This window comes from Bactrocera tryoni, unplaced genomic scaffold (assembly GCF_016617805.1).
Source record: "Bactrocera tryoni isolate S06 unplaced genomic scaffold, CSIRO_BtryS06_freeze2 scaffold_11, whole genome shotgun sequence".
Classification (NCBI taxonomy): domain Eukaryota; kingdom Metazoa; phylum Arthropoda; class Insecta; order Diptera; family Tephritidae; genus Bactrocera; species Bactrocera tryoni.
The window spans coordinates 13,479,700-13,502,773 of NW_024395824.1; the positions used below are offsets into that span (position 1 = coordinate 13,479,700).

Here is a 23,074-nt window from a genome sequence, read left to right on the forward strand (position 1 = left end):
GACAAATAATTTTTAAACTAAATGGCCACTGACTAATAACAAATAAACCAGTTGTCTATAAAAACTGGTATATTTCGGCATATTTATATTACCCACTGTTTTTAAGACTTTTACATTACTTATAATTACTATTATATTATTATTATTCAATACAGCATACTTTCTAAAGTGATTTAAAAAAATTGGGTAAACTTGGGTTTTCTTTCATAGATTTCGGATTGACCTTATTTACACGACACGTTATTAAAAGTCGGTTGACATAAAATGTTCTTTCATATGCATGTTTACATATGTAGGTATGTACATACATACATTTGTACATATGTGTCTTATATAAAAACTTCTACTACTAGTAGAGAGTTGCTCACATGCTACAGACAAAATTAATACAAAAATGTTAAATAAAAACATACAAAGACGATTAAGATTGTTAAGTAGCACAGGTATACATCAATAAAATGAATTATGTGGATATTCCTTTCTTGTGCATGTCGTAATTCGTGGCTAATATTTTACTTTTTCCCCTATTGTAGTATAAACAGAAAATTGTCTTTTGTGCCAGTTACCTGTGATACTTTTCTAACTACTAAATCAAATGCACACACCATTAAAAAATATAATGCTGCATACATATGTATGTACATACTCGTATAGGCAAATGCATATTTATTTATTTTCTACGAAACATCATAGAGCACCTTAAAAACTGTGAGCATTACGCACATTCAACTCCCTCAATAAAATATACTCATTTCTTTAGGTGGCTCCAAGTTACTTATATATGTTCATACATACACTTCCGTTCACTCATTTTCTCATTTACTCACTCGCTCATTTGGAACATTATTTTTACTGTTTTGTTCACCACTTTTTGTACTCTCAAAGTTGTTTTCGCTCATTACTCTCTTTGATATGCATTGTTATTTTACTCTCCTTTTGTTTCGTTTATATTGCTTTTGCGTTACCCGACAGATATTCCGGTGTCTTGTGCACTGCGTGGAGTGTAAATTGCTTGTACGGAATATATATGGCTTTTACGGTTACGGCTAGCCGACACATCATCATCAAATGCTACCAAAAAAATATTTCCACTGTTTGGAGGAATAGTAACAAATTGACGCTGCGTGGTGAAGTGTCGATTTTTTAGTTGTTGTTAGTATGTCTTAACGAGGCAAATTTCTCTCGTTTTATATTTGATAGTGCGAATATATACAAGTACAGTGCTCGCTCGCCGATGGTTAAAATATATCCACCTTTATTGTTTTAAATAAAATTAAAGTTGTGTTTTTTATAAAATAAACATAAAAAATTCATAAAAAAATTCAGTAAATAATAATGTGAAATAAAATAATAAAAAAAGTTAAAAAAGTAAATATGCTTTAACCATAAATATATAAAAAGTTAAGAGTTTACGTTGAAGAATGCGCAGATAATGCCTCTGTTACTTTTTATTGTTCCAACCACTAAAATGTACGCACCAAAAGTATCTCTCAACTATTATAAACAATAAGCCAAAGCTTTACCACATTATAAGCAATATATGCATTACGGTGGTACAATGTAATACAATAAAGAAAACGCTTTGTCAGTCCCGGCTTATTATGGTTCACCGGCAAATATAATATAAGATGTGTTATGCTATTGACCTTTGATTAAAACTACCATATAAATACGCTCAGTTTGTGAGATATTAATAATTAGGCAAATGCCTCAACTACATAAAAATCAGAACTGGTAAAATCGGTAAAATGAGCAACAATAACAGAATTCAATTCAATATGAAAATGAATAAAACATATAACAAAAATATTTAAGTGACCAGTATTGTGCCAGCCGGATATTATTATTTTTTAACTCGTCTTGCGATTTTTTTACTATTTTAAAAAAATGTGAAATACTAGAAAAAAATCGTACAAGCTTACATTTCCGAAGTATTGTTTCGACGGGAATTTTACAGTTGAGTTGTGATAGCTTGTGTTACCGCGTACCGATTTCAATCACGTTTTCATTCACTTACTAAATATACAACTATTGTACCAGGTCTTAATCGTGTCAGTCAAGCAGTTGTTTTTATACTTTTAATATTATTATTTTTTTTTTATTTAGTTGGAGTGTTAATTATGCATTTATAAGTCCCTTTGTTTTTAGATATCGAAGCTGTTATTGAATGCAATTATATCATTTCTAAATCATTATGTAATTTTAAGGGAAAAAATATAAATTAAGTTACAATTTTTTTTAATAAGCTCTAATGCACTAATTATTTTACCATGTTGCATTTTGTAACAAGCTACTGATTCTGTTCTTAAATATAAATTATGTGTTTGCAGCGCCAGTTTAAAATCATTGTTTGTTGACCTGTGCAATATATATGGAAGCTTTCCCCCCTTCTGTCACCAAACAAATATGTGTTTACATATGTAAGTACATATGTACATACAGCACATATATGTATACATTTTTATAATTTGATAGCTTATGAATGAATGTACGCGTGAATCCACATATTTAAACTTACATGCTAATTTTACTTTTCAACCCTTCTGCTATTGGAAATGAAGATTTCCTAAAGCAAACTTTTTTGCACACCGTATAAAATGAGCACATTGAAACAAAAAACAGATACAAATAAAAGTCGTTAGTTATAATCGTGAATTTCAGCTTTCAACCCTTAATAAAATGCACAATCTAAGGAAATATTTGTGCATATGCAAAACATATTTGCAGGATACACATGTGTATACATATGTATGCGCAAATATCCTACAACATTTTATATGAGTGCATATTTACTTATTTGCCAAATGGCATGTCATATTTACATCGTACTACATAATGTTGGTTGGAGTCGGGGAACAAAATTTGGTGGTTTAGCAGTAATATAAATGCAGTCGTTTTCCGCAATAAACCGCGCTTCTAAAGAGTTTCTGAAAATCGCTCATTATACTTAAATTAATAAATTAATCGTTACGAGTTCCATCAAGAAATACGTGGTGTATGTCGGTTTGAGTGAGTTAATTACGTAAATGTCCACGGTGAATACTACCTATTTGCAACATAATCAACAATATAAAAGTAACTATGCCAAATTTGTTACTTAAAAAAATGGTTCTCGTAAATGTGTGGGAGATTTAGCTTTTGTGTCCGTGGTATGTTCTAAATAAATATGTTTCACGATGTGCTGTTTATAAAAGAAATTACCTAAAATACGTTACTGTTATCACAAAAATACTATTTAATATTTTATCTAATAAATATGGGGTTAGTAAAATAATAAATTTTGCTACAGATTTGTGCTGTGACATCAAATTAAAAACGCATAACGAAAATTTTAAATGCAAGCAATGAATAGAAAATTAGCGACGGAAACTGTGTACTTCGCATAGTTAAAGTAATACAATTTAAACTAATACATAATAATAAAAAGTATAATAAAATATCAATATATATGTATATTAAAAAAATTGTGTTCGTTTATAAATTTCACATTGAAATATACGAAATTACTCATTTTGCGGTGACAGGAAAAATTATAAAGAAATTTCAAATTGTGCTTTACGCGAAATTAAATTTGATTACTACCAAGAAAAATGATTAATTTCGAAGCCGCAATTCAATTTAGCATGCCCTGTGTTCTGACACCTCTCTCATTGGCGCTTGCTTATGTTAAATATTCATTGTGATATTTGGATGCTGATCCATGTTGAGAATTGATAGATCGCTAGTGAGTGCTTCATGTTTAATATTTATTTATAATAAATCGTGTTAAAAAAAAATATTTTAAATTATGGCCTTTCTTTAATATTATATATTATATACACATATGATCAGCATGACGAGCAGAGTCGATTTTGCCATGTCCGTCCGTCTGTGTGCATAACTAAAAATTAGTCCTTGTAGGGGAAACTTTTCATACATATGTATGTATTATTGTCTAAAACAACGTTACAATCTCTGAACAATATTTGGATCGTATTACTATGGCATATAACTGGCATACAAGCTGGTCGATAAAAATTGAGTTAAAGATCTTTAAATACCGTTTTATGTTATAAGTTAAGCGCCTGTGAAGGGTATTATGTTTGCTTCGAAGTTAACGTTTTTTTGTTTGTTGTCTTAAAGTTGCAAGCAATTGTACATTGGAAACATTTCACACATTTATTCTATACATTCACTTAATATGGAAAACTAGTTTTCGTTTACAAAATGAATTGCAAATTTGCAAGTGCATTTCTTTTTATCTATTCAATTATCGAATGCTGCAAATGCGTAATTTGAATTACAGTACGATTCACAATTATTTAATTATCTAATTCTTTTGATGTCATAAATAGTCAGTCACAGCTGCCTGCTAACATTGTTAAAAAGACGACTGGCCCGCAAAAATTCCAATATACAATGATTCACCCAAAGCCATGTACATAAACAAGTCGAAGAGCTCACACTAAAATTTTATATGACATCGGGTAACATTGTATTATGACTGACATACATATATGTATCATAAAGTCACGGGAATCTGCATGCACACTGCTGTGCATTCCTAACAAGTTTCAGTTCAATAGCACGTGTATACTGTGCCCAAAAAATAAGGTGACATTGTATTTATTTTGAAAACTCTTTATTTATTCTTCCAAATCAATTTCATCCCCTTCAAAGTAATCCCCTTCCGATGCAATGCACTTATGCCAACGGATTTTCCAATCCTCGAAACACTGGTTGTAGTCAATTTCCGGGATGGCCTTCAGTTCCGTCTTCGCTGCGGCTTGAATCTCCTCTATCGTATAAAAACGGTGTCCCTGGAGCGGTCTTTTGTCAGGTGAATACGGTGGTTGCGGAACGATATGGGTTGAGTTTTTGGCGAAATGATCACGAATTACGAGGGCAGTATGGGATGGTGCATTATCGTGGTGTAATTGTCTTTTCACAATTCCGGCGTTTTTAGGCGAATAGCGGTACGCAAACGACGCATAACGTTCAAATAATATTCTTTGTTGCCTGTTTGACCGGTTGGAAGGAATTCATAATGCACAACACCACGATAATCGAAGAAAACAGTCAACATGACCTTGATTTTTGAGCGACTTTGGCGCGATTTTTTTGGTCTCGGCTCTCTTTTAGCACGATTTTCGCTCGATTGATCGGCTGTTTCGGGCTCGTAAGCATAGATCCAAGTCTCATCGCCAGTTATAATGCGTTTCGTGACACCCTGGTAGTCGGAAAGCATCGTTTCACACACTACAACGCGATGCCTTTTTTCCAAAAAATTCAATGTTTTCGGTACCAGTCGAGATTTGACGCGCTTGAGGCCCAAAACATCCTTCAAAATGGTATTGGCTGAGCCTTTCGATATGACAACTTCATCAGCAAGGTCTCTAATTGTTAATCGACGGTTTTTCAACACCAAATCTTTGATTTGTTGAACGTGAGCTTCGTCGGTTGAGGTTGATGGTCGCCCTGGACGCTCTTCGTCTTCGACACGTTCACGGCCGGCTTGGAACTCACTATACCACTTGTAAACATTTTTTTTCGACATAGCCTCATCACCAAAGGCTTTCTGCACCATTCTCAACGTATCCGCAGCAGAAAATTGATTCCGTAAACAAAATTTAATGCAAATTCTTTGCTTAACAAATTTAGACATCGCAAAAAACGAAAAACTCACTTTTAGCAGCTCACAAAAGGACACGTATCTCAAAAGCTAATGAATGTTTTGACATGAAATTTTACATAAATGTGACCGACAGTGCTACCAACCTAAAAAAATAATTCTCCAAATCCTTTGACGCGCGCAGTTTAAATTCAATTGTCACCTTATTTTTTGGGCACATGTATATGTATATGAATGTACACACAGTGTCTCACATAATTAATTAAACTTTCTTGAATTTGTACTCTATTTAAAAAATTTACTTTTATACCTGGAGCAGAGCATATTAAGTTAACCCAGAAGTTTGCAAAACCCAGAAAAAAATGTCGGAAACTTTATGAAATATAGGGTCTTCCAATAGGAATGATATGTTTTCTAAGTGTCGTTTCGGCCATTTTTAATATGTCATGATCTGTATTATTTTATTGTATTTAGTAATGTTTACAATTTCATCGTGAAAAGGTGGAACAACGTTTCCAAATTATTCAATTTTACTATAAACATAATAATAAATAATTAAGAAAATCATTTTCTCCGATGAGGTTCACTTTCATTCCACAAATTATTCATGAACAACCACTATATTCACCTAAATTGACAGTTTGGTGTGGTTTTGGCCTGGTGGAATCTTCTTCTTCTTAATTGGCGTATACACCGCTTACGCGATTATAGCCGAGTTAACAACAGCGCGCCAGTCGTTTCTCCTTTTCGCTACGTGACGCCAATTGGATATTCCAAGCGTAGCCAGGTCCTTCTCCACTTGGTCCTTTTAACGAAGTGGAGGTCTTCCTCTTCCTCTGCTTCCCCCGGCGGGTACAGCGTCGAATACTTTCAGAGCTGGAGTGTTTTCGTCCATTCGGACAACATGACCTAGCCAGCGTAGCCGCTGTCTTTTAATTCGCTGAACTATGTCAATGTCGTCGTATATCTCATATAGCTCATCGTTCCATCGAATGCGATATTCGCCGTGGCTAACGCGCAAAGGACCATAAATCTTTCGCAGAACTTTTCTCTCGAAAACTCGCAACGTCGACTCATCAGTTGTTGACATCGTCCAAGCCTCTGCGCCATATAGCAGGACGGGAATTATGAGCGACTTATAGAGTTTAGCTTTTGTTCGTCGAGAGAGGACTTTACTTTTCAATTGCCTACTCAGTCCGAAGTAGCACCTGTTGGCAAGAGCAATCCTGCGTTGGATTTCCAGGCTGACATTGTTAGTGGTGTTAATACTGGTTCCTAAATAGACGAAATTATCTACAACTTCAAAGTTATGACTGTCAACAGTGACGTGAGTGCCAAGTCGCGAGTGCGACGACTGTTTGTTTGATGACAGGAGATATTTCGTCTTGCCCTCGTTCACTGCCAGACCCATTTGTTTTGCTTCCTTGTCTAGTCTGGAGAAAGCAGAACTAACGGCGCGGGTGTTAAGGCCGATGATATCAATATCATCAGCATACGCCAGAAGCTGTACACTCTTATAAAAGATGATACCTTCTCTACTAAGTTCTGCAGCTCGAACTATTTTCTCCAGAAGCAGGTTGAAAAAGTCACACGATAGGGAATCGCCTTGTCTGAAACCTCGTTTGGTATCGAACGGCTCGGGGAGGTCCTTCCCGATTCTGACGGAGCTCTTCGTGTTGCTCAACGTCAGTTTACACAGCCGTATTAGTTTTGCGGGGATACCAAATTCAGACATCGCGGCATAGAGGCAGTTCTAACTTTTCGTGCTGTCGAAAGCAGCTTTGAAATCGACGAAGAGGTGGGTGTGTCGATTCTCCTTTCACGGGTCTTTTCCAAGATTTGGCGCATGGTGAATATCTGGTCGGTTGTTGATTTGCCAGGTTCTAAAAAGCCACACTGATAAGGTCCAATCAGTTTGTTGACGGTGGGCTTTAATCTTCGCACACAATACGCTCGATAGAACCTTATATATGCGATGTTGAGGAGGCTAATCCCACGGTAGTTGGCGCAGGTTGTGGGGTCTCCTTTTTTATGGATTGGGCATAGCACACTTAAATTCCAATCGTTGGGCACGCTTTCGTCCGACCATATTTTACAAAGAAGCTGATGCATGCTCCTTATCAGTTCTTCGCCGCCGTGTTTGAATAGCTCGGCCGGTAATCCATCGGCCCCCGCCGCTTTGTTGTTCTTCAGGCGGGTAATTGCTATTCGAACTTCTTCATGGTTGGGCAATGGGACGTCTGCTCCATCGTCATCGATTGGGGAATCGGGTTCGCCTTCTCCTGGTGTTGTGCATTCTCTGCCATTCAGCAGGCTTGAGAAGTGTTCCCTCCATAATTTAAGTATGCTCTGGGCATCGGTCACTAGATCACCTTTGGGTGTTCTACAAGAGTATGCTCCGGCCTTGAAACCTTCTGTAAGCCGCCGCATTTTTTCGTAGAATTTTCGAACATTACCCCTGTCGGCCAGCTTATCAAGCTCTTCATACTCACGCATTTCGGCCTCTTTCTTTTTCTGTCTGCAGATGCGTCTCGCTTCCCTCTTCAATTCTCGGTATCTATCCCATCCCGCACGTGTAGTGGTCGATCGTAACGTTGCGACGTAGGCAGCCTGTTTTCTCTCCGCTGCGGCGCGGCACTCCTCGTCGTACCAGTTGTTCTTTTGCACTTTCCGAAAACCAAGGGTTTTGGATGCAGCTGTACGTAAGGAGTTTGAAATGCCGTCCCACAGTTCCCTTATACCGAGTTGTTGATGAGTGCTCTCAGAGAGCAGGAGTGCACGCCGAGTAGAAAAACGTTTGGCAGTCTGTTGTGATTGCAGCTTTTCGACGTCGAACCTTCCTTGTGTTTGTTGGCGTGCGTTTTTTGCTGCACAGAGGCGGGTGCGAATCTTGGCTGCAACAAGATAGTGGTCCGAGTCGATGTTAGGACCTCGGAGCACGCACATCTAAAACACTGGAGACGTGTCTTCCGTCTATCACAACATGATCGATCTGGTTGGTAGTTTTCGATCCGGAGACAGCCAGGTAGCTTGATGAATTTTTTTGTGCTGGAATCTAGTACTACAGATAACCATATTTCGGGACCCGGCGAAGTCGATCAGCCTCAACACATTTGGGGATGTTTCCTCGTGGAGGCTGAATTTACCGACCGTAGTGCCAAAGATACCTTCTTTGCCCACCCTGGCGTTAAAGTCGCCAAGCACGATTTTGACATCGTGGCGGGGCAGCTCTCATAAGTGCGTTCCAGCAGCACTCATAAAAGGCATCTTTGGTCACATCGTCCTTCTCATCCGTCGGAGCGTGGGCGCAGATCAGCGATATGTTGAAGAACCTCGCTTTGATGCGGATTGTGGCTAGACGTTCATTCACCGGAGTGAATGATAGTACTCGGCGACGGAGTCTCCCTCCCACCACGAATCCCACACCAAACTTGCGCTCCTTTATATGGCCACTGTAGTAAATGTCACAAGGACCTACTCGTCTTGTCCTCATCCATCGCATTTCTTGGACGGCGGTGATGTCAGCCTTTATTTTCACGACGACATCAACCAGCTGGGCAGCGGCACCTTCCCAATTAAGGGACCGGACATTCCAGGTGCATGATATCGTTATCCTTATTTCGTTTGCCATGGTCGTCATCAAAAGAGGGGTTTCTCATCCGAGGCTGTTTGTCGCTTTTCATAGCGATATGCTTTTTACGTGCCGGGTCCCAAACCCAGCGCACAACCCTATGCAGGGGATGTTTCGCCTTCTCACTTTAGCTCACCTTCGAACGGATGTTCTTAGGCTACCCAGAGGACACTTGGTCAAAGACCGGAAGTCGTGAGCTGCTTGAGTCATATGTAAAAGAATCGTTTCTGGCCACTCCCAAGTGAATGGCGATCAGAGAACTTTCCTCACTTGCGTGAACTTCTACACATGACCCCATCCTCCTGGAATCATCGGTTCGAAATGAAGGTGGTGACGCCGTTACTGTCAATGTCCTATATATGTATAAATGATCAGTGTGGAGTCCTGAGTCTATTTACACTTATCTGTCTGTTTGTGTATACGCGAACTAGTCCGTCAGTTATTGGGATATTGTTCTGAAATTGTACACACATCCCTTATTCTCTTCTCTCTAAAACATATTGACAATATATTTTCGTTAACGTTTTTTTAATTACTGTATGTTTATAAAACAAACATTTTTCTTCATTTTAAAATCATAACAACTTAAAATTTTTGTTATCATTTAAACTAAAAATAACAAAATGTAAAAAACTTAATATTAAACGTTCTTTATTCGACCATGTTAAGCTAATATCTAAATATTTGACAAATAAATCACACTTAGCTTATTTCATATTTTCGCTTAAAAACGAATTGGCAATGCGGGAAAGAATAGTCAGCTGATATTAATTTTATTATGAAATGTCTGCCTTGGAGAAAAGGTTAGTTTGAATTCTTAAATTGATTAACGGAATGTTGCACAAATGTATTTATTTTGTTCACGTGAAGTCTAGAATACAAAACACAATTGTTCATATTTGTTTTAACTCTAACTCAATACCCATTCACAAAAATCAGTAATTTTAGCTTGTTTCACAATAAATATAATCCACATTTTAACGTCTTGAGCTTTCTTTAGATAACCATTTGTCCATCGTATTATCTATGAATACAAAAATTTCGACTTCCATAAACTTAGGCATTATTCAATTTAGTTAGCGTCAGAAAAAATTATAAAATGAATACTTCAACAAAGATATACATTAGGGTGTGTCATTCTGAGGCAACCTTTTTTTTCAACTGAAAAACAGGCTAAAAACTTTCGAAAATGTGAAAAAGAAAGTCACTCAAAAGATGAGCTCTTAATATTAATATTTAGAGGTGCCTATTTCAAATTTTCTGTTTTCCATATAAATTACATGGAAAAAATTCATTTTTTTTTGTGGTGGTTATTGTGCGGAGGTTATTATATGTGCACGCGATGGCTGCTAGTAGGGGTAATAAACTCGATTCCGATTCTACTGGAAATCAACACGACCGAAGTGGCTAAATTTAACATATATTTAGCTGATGTGGAAAATGTTAACTGGAGGATCGGAATTCATTATATTAGAGATATGAGGTCTAAACCAAGGTATAGATCAATTATGTACATTCTTACTCAGCGCTAAATAATTTTGGGCACAACAATACATGGTTATTAATAAAACACGCCCGCTCATTGTCATAGAGATTACTCAAATATGAGACGATATATGCGGTGCAAAGTCATCCGAAAGTTCAAAAATCTTAATATTAGGTATATGGATGCTGAGGGAAGCATTCACCCTATTGTGCTCCTTTTTAACATTATTTTTCTTCTTTACTGTCGTAGACACCGCTTACGCTTTTATAGCCGAGGTAACAACAGCGTGCCAGTCGTTTCTTTTTTTCGCAAGGTGGCACCAATTCGAGATTCCAAGCGAAGCCAGGTTTTTCTTCACCTTGCTGCTTTCAGATCTGGACTTTTTTCATCCATTCGGACAACATGAAGTAGCCCGCTTAGCCGCGGTCTTTAATTCGCTGAACTATGTCATTGTCGTCATATCTCATACAGCTCATCGTTCGATCGAATGCGATATTTACCGTGACCAATGCGCAAAAGACCATAAATCTATCACAGAACATTTCTCTCGAAAACTCGCAACGTCGACTCTCAGATATTGTCATCGTCTATGCTTCTGCACCATATATCAGGACGGGAATAATGAGTGACTTATAGAGTTTGGTTTTAGTTGGTCGAGAGAGGACTTTACTTCTCAATTGCTTACTCAGTCCGAAGTAGCACCTGTTGGCAAGAGTTATTCTGCGTTGGATTTCAAAGCTTACATTGTTGCTGGTATTGACGCTATTTCCTAGATAGACGAAATTATCTACGACTTCAAAGTTATGGCTGTCAACAGTGACTTCAGAGCCAACTCGCGAGAGCGACAGCTGTTTATTTGATGACAAGAGATATTTCGTTTTGCCTTCGTTTACTGCCAGACCCAATTGATTTGCTTCCTTGTTCAGTCTGCAGAAAGCATAACTAACGCTGCGGGTGTTGCACTCGATGATATCAATATCATCGGCATACGCCAGCAGCTATACACTCTTATAAAAGATTATAGCTGCTCGATTAAGTTCTGCAGCTCGAATTATTTTCTCCAGCAGCAGATTCCCTTGTCTGAAACCTCGTTTGGTATCGAACGGCTCGGAGAGGTCCTTTCCAATCATGACGGAGCTTTGGTATTGCTCAACGTGAGTTTACAGAGCTGTGTTAGTTTGGCGGGAATACCAAATTCAGCGATCATGGCATAGATGCAGCTCCTTAGCGTGCTATCGAAAGCGTCTTTTCAAAGCCTTAGCGCATGGTGAATATCTGGTCAGTTGTAGGTTTTCCAGGCTTAAAGCCACACTGATAAGGTCCAATCAGTTTGGTGACGGCCGACCATAATCCACATATTCGTTACCTAAGGGCTTAAACAATTTTGGTTTGATTTGGATAATATTTGCTCATAAGGTGGTAGATTGCAAAGGCACCATTCGGGAAAAGTTTTGTCCCGCTACATTAATTGGTGCTTTATTTATGTACTGAAATGCGAAACGATCAGTTGTAAATCAAAATTGTGTTACATGTGAAGTAGACGTGATTGTAGACCGATTTCTTCCATTTTCAGTAGTAGTAATTGTAGAAGAATGTTATGTACCGAGTTTGGTAGAAAGTGGTTAAGCATTCCCGAGATATGTGATTTCTATAAAGTCTATAAAGCATACGATTTGTTAGAAAAACAAAGTTATAAATTTAAATTTGTGTGCTATGGGAAGTAATCGTGGCCGATTTCGCCCATTTTCGTACTGTGATACACATATGAGAAGAATGCTACCTACTAAACTTTGCTGAGATATGTTATTTCAGCAAACAGTGGACCGTCCCACGCCCATCGTCCAAGTTTCACACCGGCTCTCATAAAGTCTTCTCATACCATCACGGAGGTAAAATTGAATGTCTCTGGTGTAATTAGTTATTGATTTATAGCGTTTTTAGTGGTTATAACAGTACCATTTTATGGGGAATGGCCGGGATTAACTTTCGATTTATTCCATTATCACACTGTAGGTAGGAGTTCTTTTAGTATTTACGCTGAGCAAATTTGGTTATTCTAGTTTTAACAGTTTTGGAGCTACGTACATTAAATTTCTTAGAGGGCCCCGCCCACTTTTTCAAAAATACTTGCTCACAGGTCCCCCTTGCTGCTGCGATCCCCTATGTCAAATTATAGTTTTATACCTTAACTTAGTTATGGCCTTTTATAGGTTTTCGGTTAATGGCGTTTTGTGAGCGTGGAAATGGTCCGATTACGCCCATCTACGAACTTGTTATTTTTTTCTTCTCAGGAACCTGCATACCAAGTTTCATCAATATACATATCTAAATTTTTTCTTAAGTGACGCTTGCACGGACGGATGGACAGAGAGATATTTCCACTTTTCTCGTCATCCTGACGTCATTTATATATTTACAACCCTATATCTATGGCGATTAATTTTAGGTGATATGTACAACCGTCAGGTGAACTAAACTACAAGCAACAGATTGCAAGAGTATAAAAATTCATAACTCGCTTCCAACTACCTGAAAAAAAAATTTTGTTTAAGGATTTTGAAGAAAATTGAATGCTCTACAAAAAAAGATCAACTACAATTTTTTCGTAAGCCTAATAATCGTTTAAAAGATATTAACGCTTGAATTTAGACTATTTTAAGGCAAATTGGTTTGTGGTTTGAATCGATTAATCAATGCACATGATTTTTTTCTAGTAATTTGAGTTTAAAAGTATAAAAGTAACACATATAGAAATGTTCTGTTCAATATTTCTTTCGTTTTGGTAACTTACGTTCCGAATTTTTTTCCATAGCATAGTAATATACATATCTTTATTTATAGCAAATTAATGAATGAACAAATAATTTGATATGATGTTTATAAAAGTAATTTTGAATGAATTATTTTATATGTCCAAGCTGAGCAGTTTAGGAACTTAACTCATTTCTGCGTTTTATATGTTTGTCATTCTTCCTACGCATTAGCAGATACATAGAGGCAAACTACTTATGTTAAGTTATGTACATGCTTGTTGTTTGTATCCTGCAGTGTGGAGCTCCTATAAGTAAAGACAAATCATGTTTGAGCTTAATTAAAAAAAAAAAAAAATTAAATAATTCTTCTTTACCGGCGTTGACACCGTATACGCGATTATAGCCGAGTTAACAACAGCGCGCCAGTCGTTTCTTCTTTTCACTACGTGGCGCCAATTGGATATTCCAAGCGAAGCCAGGTTCTTCTCCACCTGGCCTTTCCAACGTAGTGGAGGTCCTCTTCTTCCTATGCTTCGTACTGCGTCGAATACTTTCAGAGCTGGAGTGTTTTCGTTCATTCGGGCAACATGACCAAGCCAGCGTAGCCGCTGTCTTTTATTTCACTGAATGCGCTATTCGCCGTAGCCAACGCGCAAAGGACCATAAATATTTCGCATAACCTTTCTCTCGAAAACTCGCAACGCCGACTCATCAGTTGTTGTCATCGTCCCTGTCTTTGCACCATATAGCAAGACGGAAATAATGAGTGACTTATAGAGTTTTGCTTTTGTTCGTCTAGAGAAGACTTTGTTTCTCAATTGCCTACTCAGTCCGAAGTAGCACTTGTTGGCAAGAGTTATTCTGCGTTGGATTTCCAGACTGACATTGTTGGTGGTGTTTATAGTGGTTCCAAGATGAACGAAATTATCTACGACTTCAAAGTTATGACTGTCAAGTCGCGAGTGCGACGACTGTTTGTTTGATTACAGGAGATATTTCGTCTTGCTCTCGTTTACTGCCAGACCCATTTGCTGTGCTTCCTTGTCCAGTCTGGAGAAAGCAAAACTAACGGCGCGGGTGTTGCACTCGATGACATCAATATCATCGACATACGCCAGCAGCTGTACACTCTTATAAAAGATTGTAGCTTCTCGATTAAGTTCTACAGCTCGAATTATTGTCTCCAGTGGCAGATTGAAGAATTCGCATAATAGGGAGTCGTTCTGTCTGAAACCTCGTTTGGTATCGAACGGCTCGGAGAGGTCCTTCCCGATCCTGACGGAGCTTTTGGTGTTTCTCAACGTCAGTTTGCACAACCGTATTAGCTTTGCGAGGATACCAAATTCACACATCGCGGCAGAAAAGCAACTCCTATTCATGCTTTCGAAAGCAGCTTTGAAAGCGACGAAGAGGTGGTGTGTGTCAGTTCTCTTTTCACGGTATTTTCCAAGATGTGGCGCATGGTGAATATCTGGTCGGTTGTTGATTTTCCAGGTCTAAAGCCACACTAATAACGTCCAATCAGTTTGTTGACGGTGGACCTTAATCTTTCACATAATATGCGCGATAGAACCTTATTTGCGATATTTAGGAGGCTTGTCCCTCGGTAGTTGGCGCTGATTGTGGGGCTCCCGTTTTGTGGAGTGGGCAGAGCACACTGAAATGCTCCTTATCAGTTCTTCACCGCCGTGGTTGAACAGCTCGGCCGGCAATCCATCGGCCCCGCCACTTTGTTGTTCTTCAGGGTAAAACAAATTAAATAACTACTTTCAAATAAATTTTTGAAGAGAAAACTCCTATAGCAATTATTTTTACAATTGCTACTTAAAATTGTGCAAATTTCCCTGAAACTCATAAAAGTGCAGTTCCCCTATTCTCTTGTTTTATGGACGAATTTGTGCATACTATATAAGCTAAGACATGCCATATTTGAGCTTTGTTTATTGATACCATTGGTCAACAATTTTGTAATGTTTTTTTGTCACATGAAAATTTATATCAAATTTTGAATATACAAGGCCACCAAATAATAAAATATCTGTGAAAAAAAAAATGTACACGTCATGTTTTCTTGTGACATCAAAACATATATGTTCGTAAAAAGTACAAAATTCAGCCACACTTACAGAATTATTTCCTAATATCTAATATATACTTAAGATTTTCTTGAATATTTGGCTTCCGGTAGGTCCCTTTTAAGTATCCAACAATGGTCTGCTAGCAGTCCTGTACTCTATTTCCCTTGATAACGCTTCTCCATTAAGGAAATGTCTTGATGGAACCTCTCACCTTGTTCGTCACTCACGGCACCCAAATTTGCCGGAAAGAAATTCAGATGAGAGTCCAGCATATGTATTTTCAAGGACATATTACACCACAAAGCTTTAAATGATATCATAAGTTCATTTATTTAATCTTTGTAATTTTCCGCTTCATGGTTGCCTAGAAAATTTTGAACAACATTCACAGAACATTTCCAGGCGAGGTTTTTCTGATCATTCAGTTTTTCTTCAAAGCTCTTATTTAGAGTGCCGGCTTTGCGGTCATTCAAACTGATTTTGTGGACTTTTTTGATGTTTTCGTCGGTAACAACGGGCGTCCACTGCGTTCAATGTCTTCGGTGCTTATTTCACCACGTCACATAGGAGCATTTACCCTCAAAAACCGCACAAAATTGAAAATTACAAACTTCAGGGATGGTACTCAAAATTGTTTTTTTTTTTTGTACCTTAATAACCGTTCTACAATGAACCGATTAAATGAATGACCTTCAGGCCGCTATATTGCCACACAAATAGTCGAAACCTAGACTTCGTTCAGAACACACGTGCTTATTCGCGAAACTCTCCATTGTTCTCGAAATTGCAAGTGGTTTTTTTCATTGCGTGAACGGAATTCTTGAAAATATTTTTTGTGGATTAAGGATAACATGGTACATATGTATTTAATATTAATGATATAAAAATTAATTTAGTTAATGTATTATTATGTTTTTTTTTCGGGAAAACAATGAATCATTAAAAAAACTAATTTTTTTTTTAATTTTTTAGAAATTAGTGTGTTTGTTATTTTTCCTAGTAAACTACAGGGCTTCTACTTAACATATAAGCTTAAACATTTTCCCCGTCTTTCCCCCCCCTTTAAAAAAAGCGCGTTGAAAAAAGTTGGTCAGTTGCATAAAATGAGTAGGTACTGATTTATTTATTTTTTTTTTTAATTAAGTACTGAAATGCTGCTTAATTATTCTATACGGGTGGTATATAGATGGTATAAGGGGGCTCTATCGGAGCCGGTGTGGAAATTGGACAATGGGCGTGGAACCGCCCACTTTCTGGCGACCCGACAGACCGATTTCGACAAAATTTGGAACGTAACATTCTTTTCATATTCCTATGTCACTCTGTGAAAATGAGCGGAATCAGACTACAAACACGCCTACTTCCCATATAACACAATTTAAAATTGCATTTGATTCTTTCACTTTCCAGTACACAAATAAAGAATTAATTAATATAACGGAATACAATTTTGTGGTAATAATTCCCTTAAAGTAAGCCACCTTTTGACCAATAATTTTCTATATCCAACCAAAACTATTCAAGCCCCTAGGTACCGAGTATGTGAACCCGATACCATTAGTTGACTTTTGACCGAAAATATCGTTCATTGTGTGAGATTTGAAATTGAAATTCACACAGAATCCTTTTCTGACAATAGTATTTCATTGTGTCAAAAATGGGTTGAATCGGGTCAATACTTTTCTGAGCCTCCATATACCTAATATAAAGATTTTAAAACTTCTAGGTCACTTTATGTTGGATATATCCGCCAATATTTGAGTCAAGTCTCAATGAAAATTGCAGAACATATTTTATTCAGAACAGTGTATCTTTGCGCCTAAAATAGATACAATTGCGCAAAAACTTGACCCCTCCAACACAACCCCCCCACCTATATAACTATTACCAAGATTTTCGGACATCCACTTGACCTTGTTTCACATGATTGCTGAATGTATGTAAGGTACCAAAATGAAACCGAGGGAACATTTTTTTGAGTATGTGGCATATTTGTAGTATGTGGGATGAGCAAAAATAGATAAAATCTGGTCGGCACTACCCCCTTCTAAAATATATTCAATTTAAATGTTCGGTTGCACCCGAACTTAGTCTTTCCTTACTTGTTTTATTTTAATATATTGCATTATTATATTTAATCATACATTTTTATTAATTTTCATTCATAAAATCACTTTAAATAATTTTGTCCGGTTTTTGAGACTAAATGCTCCTATGTGCACGTCTAAACTTAGCAGACGAATCATTAATGATTGATTTTCCTGGGGCAGTGTCCGAAAACTCGTCATCAAGCCAATTTTTTTCCTCAGCTACAGTTTTTCCGTTTAATATTTTATCAACACGCGAAATTCCTTTTAATTATTTTTTCAATTAATAACAAAATTTACTACACTCAAAATGATACAATTCACAAACTAAGGATAGCTGTCAATTAATAACAAAATTTACTACACTCAAAGTGATACAATTCACAAACTAAGGATAGCTGTCAATTCACGCGCTTTTTGAAGGATTGGGCAACCAAAAATCATAGTGATTTAATGTGTCGGGCCGGTTGACTTGTTAAACTTATAGTCTTCTAGGCAAAGTTGTTATGAATGATCTGTAGAATATATCTCGTATACGCGATTTTTTCGTTTTTTTGAATCCCTGTAAATCAATCCGCTCAAATGTGTGCACACACGTAACTATAGTTCATTCTCATCTACAATCCAATCGCAAAAGTGTCCTCCAACCATTGTACTACATGGGTATGCTCTTGCAATCATTAAAATTTCTATTTGTATGCATCACGTACCTACTAGAATTTTTATGTCCTGACACACATATATACATATATAAATATTCATATACATATATACCTATATAATTACATGTGCGTTGTTGTTACCTGAAATGTTTTACTTGTAAAGGTAATTACCGATGATTACTACGGTAACTGGTTGTTTATAGCAACCTGTTTTCTATACGAAGGTATCACCTGTGGTCAAATATACAATTTTTATTTTTCATTATTTCGTTTAATTTTTCAATTCAGTCATGTTTATGTACATATATTTTTTTTGTGTTTATAGCAACATGTAAGACCAATAGCATGTGAAGGATACACACATTGCCTGCGGTATTGAGTACTCTATTTTTAATGTATTGTGCTTTCAAATAATGAAATTTGCTGGTGTTACACACACTCATTTATTTGTTTTAATTCTCCTTTTCTTCAGCATCTTATGTCAGGCAAATTCCTCGGTTGTTGGGTACTTCCTGCATTGTTTCAAATAATAATTTGCTTCTAATGTATACATTACCGAATACGATCTTTGCCGGCGTTGGGCAGCTTTTAACATTTTTGTTTTATACATGATTTCGTCGAAATGGTGGCGTTTCAAATATCATTTGGCCATAGAATTGATTTTTGGTCAAATAATCGGTCACAATGATGTCCTTCGAATGTTGGATTCTGAGCAATTTTTAGTCTTCCGTCAATTTGTGCGGAACAAACCGTGCACACACTTTTCGTAAGCCCAAATGTTCGGTCAAAATGCGATAAATCGATGTTTTGGATGTTTCCATTTCCATGAATATCAATGATGATTTCGGCTGGTTTTTGATGAATTCACGGACAGTTTCGATGGAATTTCCGGAAATCACGGATTTTAATTGGCCCACATGTTGATCGTCATTTATAACCTCACAACCACTTTGAAAACGTTGAAACCACTAGTGCGCTCTGCTACGGGATAGGCAATCATCGCCATAGACTTATTTCATCAATTGAAACGTTTCGGTAAAAGTTTTACTAATTTAAAAACAAACTTAATGTTGGCTTTTTGTTCGAAGTTCATTTTCGCATCGATAACACAAACATACTGACACTTAAAACGCAATAACTTCACTTCCAATCAATGAAATGTCATGAAATTCCCACTGAACAATCGACAAAGACAGCAGCTTCTAACGTACCAGTCGACATATAGATGGCGCCACCAGGTGGCACTAAATTCAAAAAGTCCTGTTTACTTTGGAATGCTCCTTGTATAAGGAGTAACGTCAACCGTATGTTTGAAAGTTCCGATGTTATTTATATAGGGGCTAGGGCAAGCTTTCACATAACTTAGACATAAAGATGCTTCGTTAGGAAAAAAATTCATCAATAAATAAGATAATTCACATATTGGTTATTTTAACACGAGGAAACGAATAAATGTCTTAAATGCACTTTTAGAGCAAAACTCAAATAATAAAATTATTTATAATGACATGTATGTATGTATAATTATTGTATGTCGTTTATATCGGGTGATTTTTTAAGAGCTTGATAACTTTTTTTTAAAAATAAACGCATAAAATTTGCAAAATCTCATCGGTTCTTTATTTGAAACGTTAGATTGGTTCATGACATTTACTTTTTGAAGATAATTTCATTTAAATGTTGACCGCGGCTGCGTCTTAGGTGGTCCATTCGGAAAGTCCAATTTTGGGCAACTTTTTCGAGCATTTCGGCCGGAATAGCCCGAATTTCTTCGGAAATGTTGTCTTCCAAAGCTGGAATAGTTGCTGGCTTATTTCTGTAGACTTTAGACTTGACGTAGACCCACAAAAAATAGTCTAAAGGCGTTAAATCGCATGATCTTGGTGGCCAACTGCCCATGCATCCCGAAAAATGCACTGTTTGGTGTGGTTTGTACGCTGGTGGAATCATTGGACCGTATTTTTCAAAGATGCTGTTGGACATAACGTTACGGTGAATGGCGATCGCTATCGTTCGATGCTAACAAACTTTTTGTTGCCAAAAATGGAAGAACTGAACTTGGTTGACATGTGGTTTCAACAAGATGGCGCTACATGCCACACAGCTCGCGATTCTATGGCCATTTTGAGGGAAAACTTCGGAGAACAATTCATCTCAAGAAATGGACCCGTAAGTTAGCCACCAAGATCATGCGATTTAACGCCTTTAGACTATTTTTGTGGGGTTACGTCAAGTCTAAAAGTCTACAGAAATAAGCCAGCAACTATTCCAGCTTTGGAAGACAACATTTCCGAAGAAATTCGGGCTATTCCGGCCGAAATGCTCGAAAAAGTAGCCCAAAATTGGACTTTCCGAATGGACCACCTAAGACGCAGCCGCGGTCAACATTTAAATGAAATTATCTTCAAAAAGTAAATGTCATGAACCAATCTAACGTTTCAAATAAAGAACCGATGAGATTTTGCAAATTTTATGCGTTTTTTTTTTTAAAAAAGTTATCAAGCTCTTAAAAAATCACCCGATATAAACACGTACATATACATATGTACGTATGCATTTGTTCAAGATATGTATGTACTAGGGTGCTTCAAAAAAAATTTTGAAAAGTGAACTTTCTGAATATGTGATGGTTATTTTGAGAAACGAAAATTAGTTGGTGAAATTTTAGTTTGAATGAAAAAACGAAAATTCCTATGTAAAATGTATGGGAACCTAAAACAAAAATAGCGACCCATTAGAATTAAGCTAGAGCGCCTGACTTGAGGGAGGTTTTTTTGTTTGTCAATCACTAACATTTGAGGGGGTAAGAGTTGAAAAAAAATTTAAAAAAATTTTTTGAAGCACCCTAGTAATATGTATGTATAAAATGTACATTTTCTGATATACTTGACTGTGTATTTCCGTAAAATAAAACAATGCAATGAAATAAAACAATATCTATTTGTTATGAAATCAATTAATTTCTTTATGTTTTGTTCAAAACAGGACACTGTTATAGAAGTTTTAGTTTTTGTTTTTCTATTTGTATTTTTTTTTTTTTTGTTCGAAATGGAGATCTCGGTTTTCGACCAAATCCTGCATCTTATTTTGTATGTTTGCGTGGAACTTCGCCTTTTCTTCTGCCTTTTTTCTTTTTAGTTCGATTTTCTGTTCAAAATATCGTTCTCTAGCGCTTTTCCTATAAAGGGGATATGTACGAGTAATAGCATTTGCTGCGTTCGGCACTTGTGGATATACTTCAGTTGGTGTGTGCACATGCTACGATTTAGTGCCGACCAGCTCTACATAGAAGTACTTGGCATATCGTCGAGTATTGGTTTAAAATCAGTTGACTCTGTTAACAACTGATTTACTGTTTAAAAATATGAAAAAGGGAATTCAATATAAGCATTACGTAATAAAAATTAAATTTGAACTAACCACTTGACTGAATCAATGACTCTAGAGGATCTTTCCAAACATCCTAAATGTGGTTGTTGGACCCCAAGCAACTTTCGCCAAAATTACATCCATTTCCGGCATATATGGTATTGTGCACGGAGAAGTTCCAGCCTGCTTCTCACTATCTTTAGCTGTTTCATACGCCTTCAAAAGTGTTTGCATTTTTGCTAGAAGGTTGAATCCTGTGGACACAAATGTAACAAATATTTACACTTTAACCTGAAAACTAACCGTAAATCCTTGAAATATCATGTCCTCCTAGACGTTTTCAAATGCGAACTTTTTCTTTCGCGCATTCGTCCCTTCTCTCGCTGTGACACTTCAGGAACAGGAGTGTCTCGCCCTTTGTCCAAACTTTAGTTTGTGAAAAGTCTGTTTTCAAATTTAAAAATTCAAATTTACCTTTTCTCCATGTCAAACATTCCGTTGAAATAAATCGAATGTCAGCTGATTGTTGTTGCCAGCGTTGCCAACATAATTCATATTTAATCGAAAATATGAATTAAACTAAGAGCTTTTTATTTGTCAACGCTATTAGCATGTGATAGTCAAATAAAACACGCCTAAGATTGGTTCTTGATTTCGCCCATTTTCGCACTGTAGTATAGGAATGTGAAAATATACTTTTATACTAAATTATGTTGACATTGGAAAAGTAGGTCCGAAAATATGTGATTAAGGCGAACGGTGCCGCGCTCACTGTCCAATTTTGACACCGTTTCTTAAAAAACTGTCTTGTATAATCTTGGGTGAGATTTTTCCTGTCTCTGGCTTATTTAGCAATTCACTTATCGCACTTTTAGTAGTTTTTAATAAAACCATTATATGGAGATTGGGCGTGGTTATCATCCGATTTCACGTTTTTTCACGCTGTCGCAAGGGCTGTCGAAATGATTAGTCTTGTAAAAATTTGGGAGATACTTGATTGGTTTGGAAGATATATATTTACATACATAAAACCTATTAGACAGCGGGACTACGCCCACTTTTTTTTACAAATTTCCCAACCACAAGTGCCCCTAATTATTGCAATTCACTGTGCCAAATAATAGTTTTGTATCTTAATTTTTCCTTAGTTTGCAATTTATAAGTTTTCGATTGATGACGTGTTGTGGGCGTAGTAGTGGTCCGATTACGCCCATCTACGAACATGTCCTCACATTTTTGCGAGGAAACACGTATACTAAGTTTCATTACAATATCTAAATTTTTACTGACGGACAGACACACAGTCACCAGCCATTGTATAAACCTTCAACGAACAAAAGAGTCAGCTGATTTCCAAGAACTGTATACAGCTGAAATCACCAGAACAAAATCTGCCT

The 23,074-nt window shown here is 36.8% G+C and overlaps 1 protein-coding gene across 1 annotated transcript in view; it reads left to right on the forward strand.

Moving 5' to 3' along the window:
- Positions 1-1,757: 1,757 nt before the first annotated feature.
- LOC120779467 (zinc finger protein 2-like) overlaps positions 1,758-23,074 on the forward strand; it is a 192,195-nt gene continuing 170,878 nt past the window's right edge. Inside the window, exon 1 of the mRNA XM_040111730.1 lies at positions 1,758-2,051. The gene's annotated coding sequence lies outside the window, so the exon portion shown is untranslated. The remainder of the gene's footprint in view (positions 2,052-23,074) is intronic.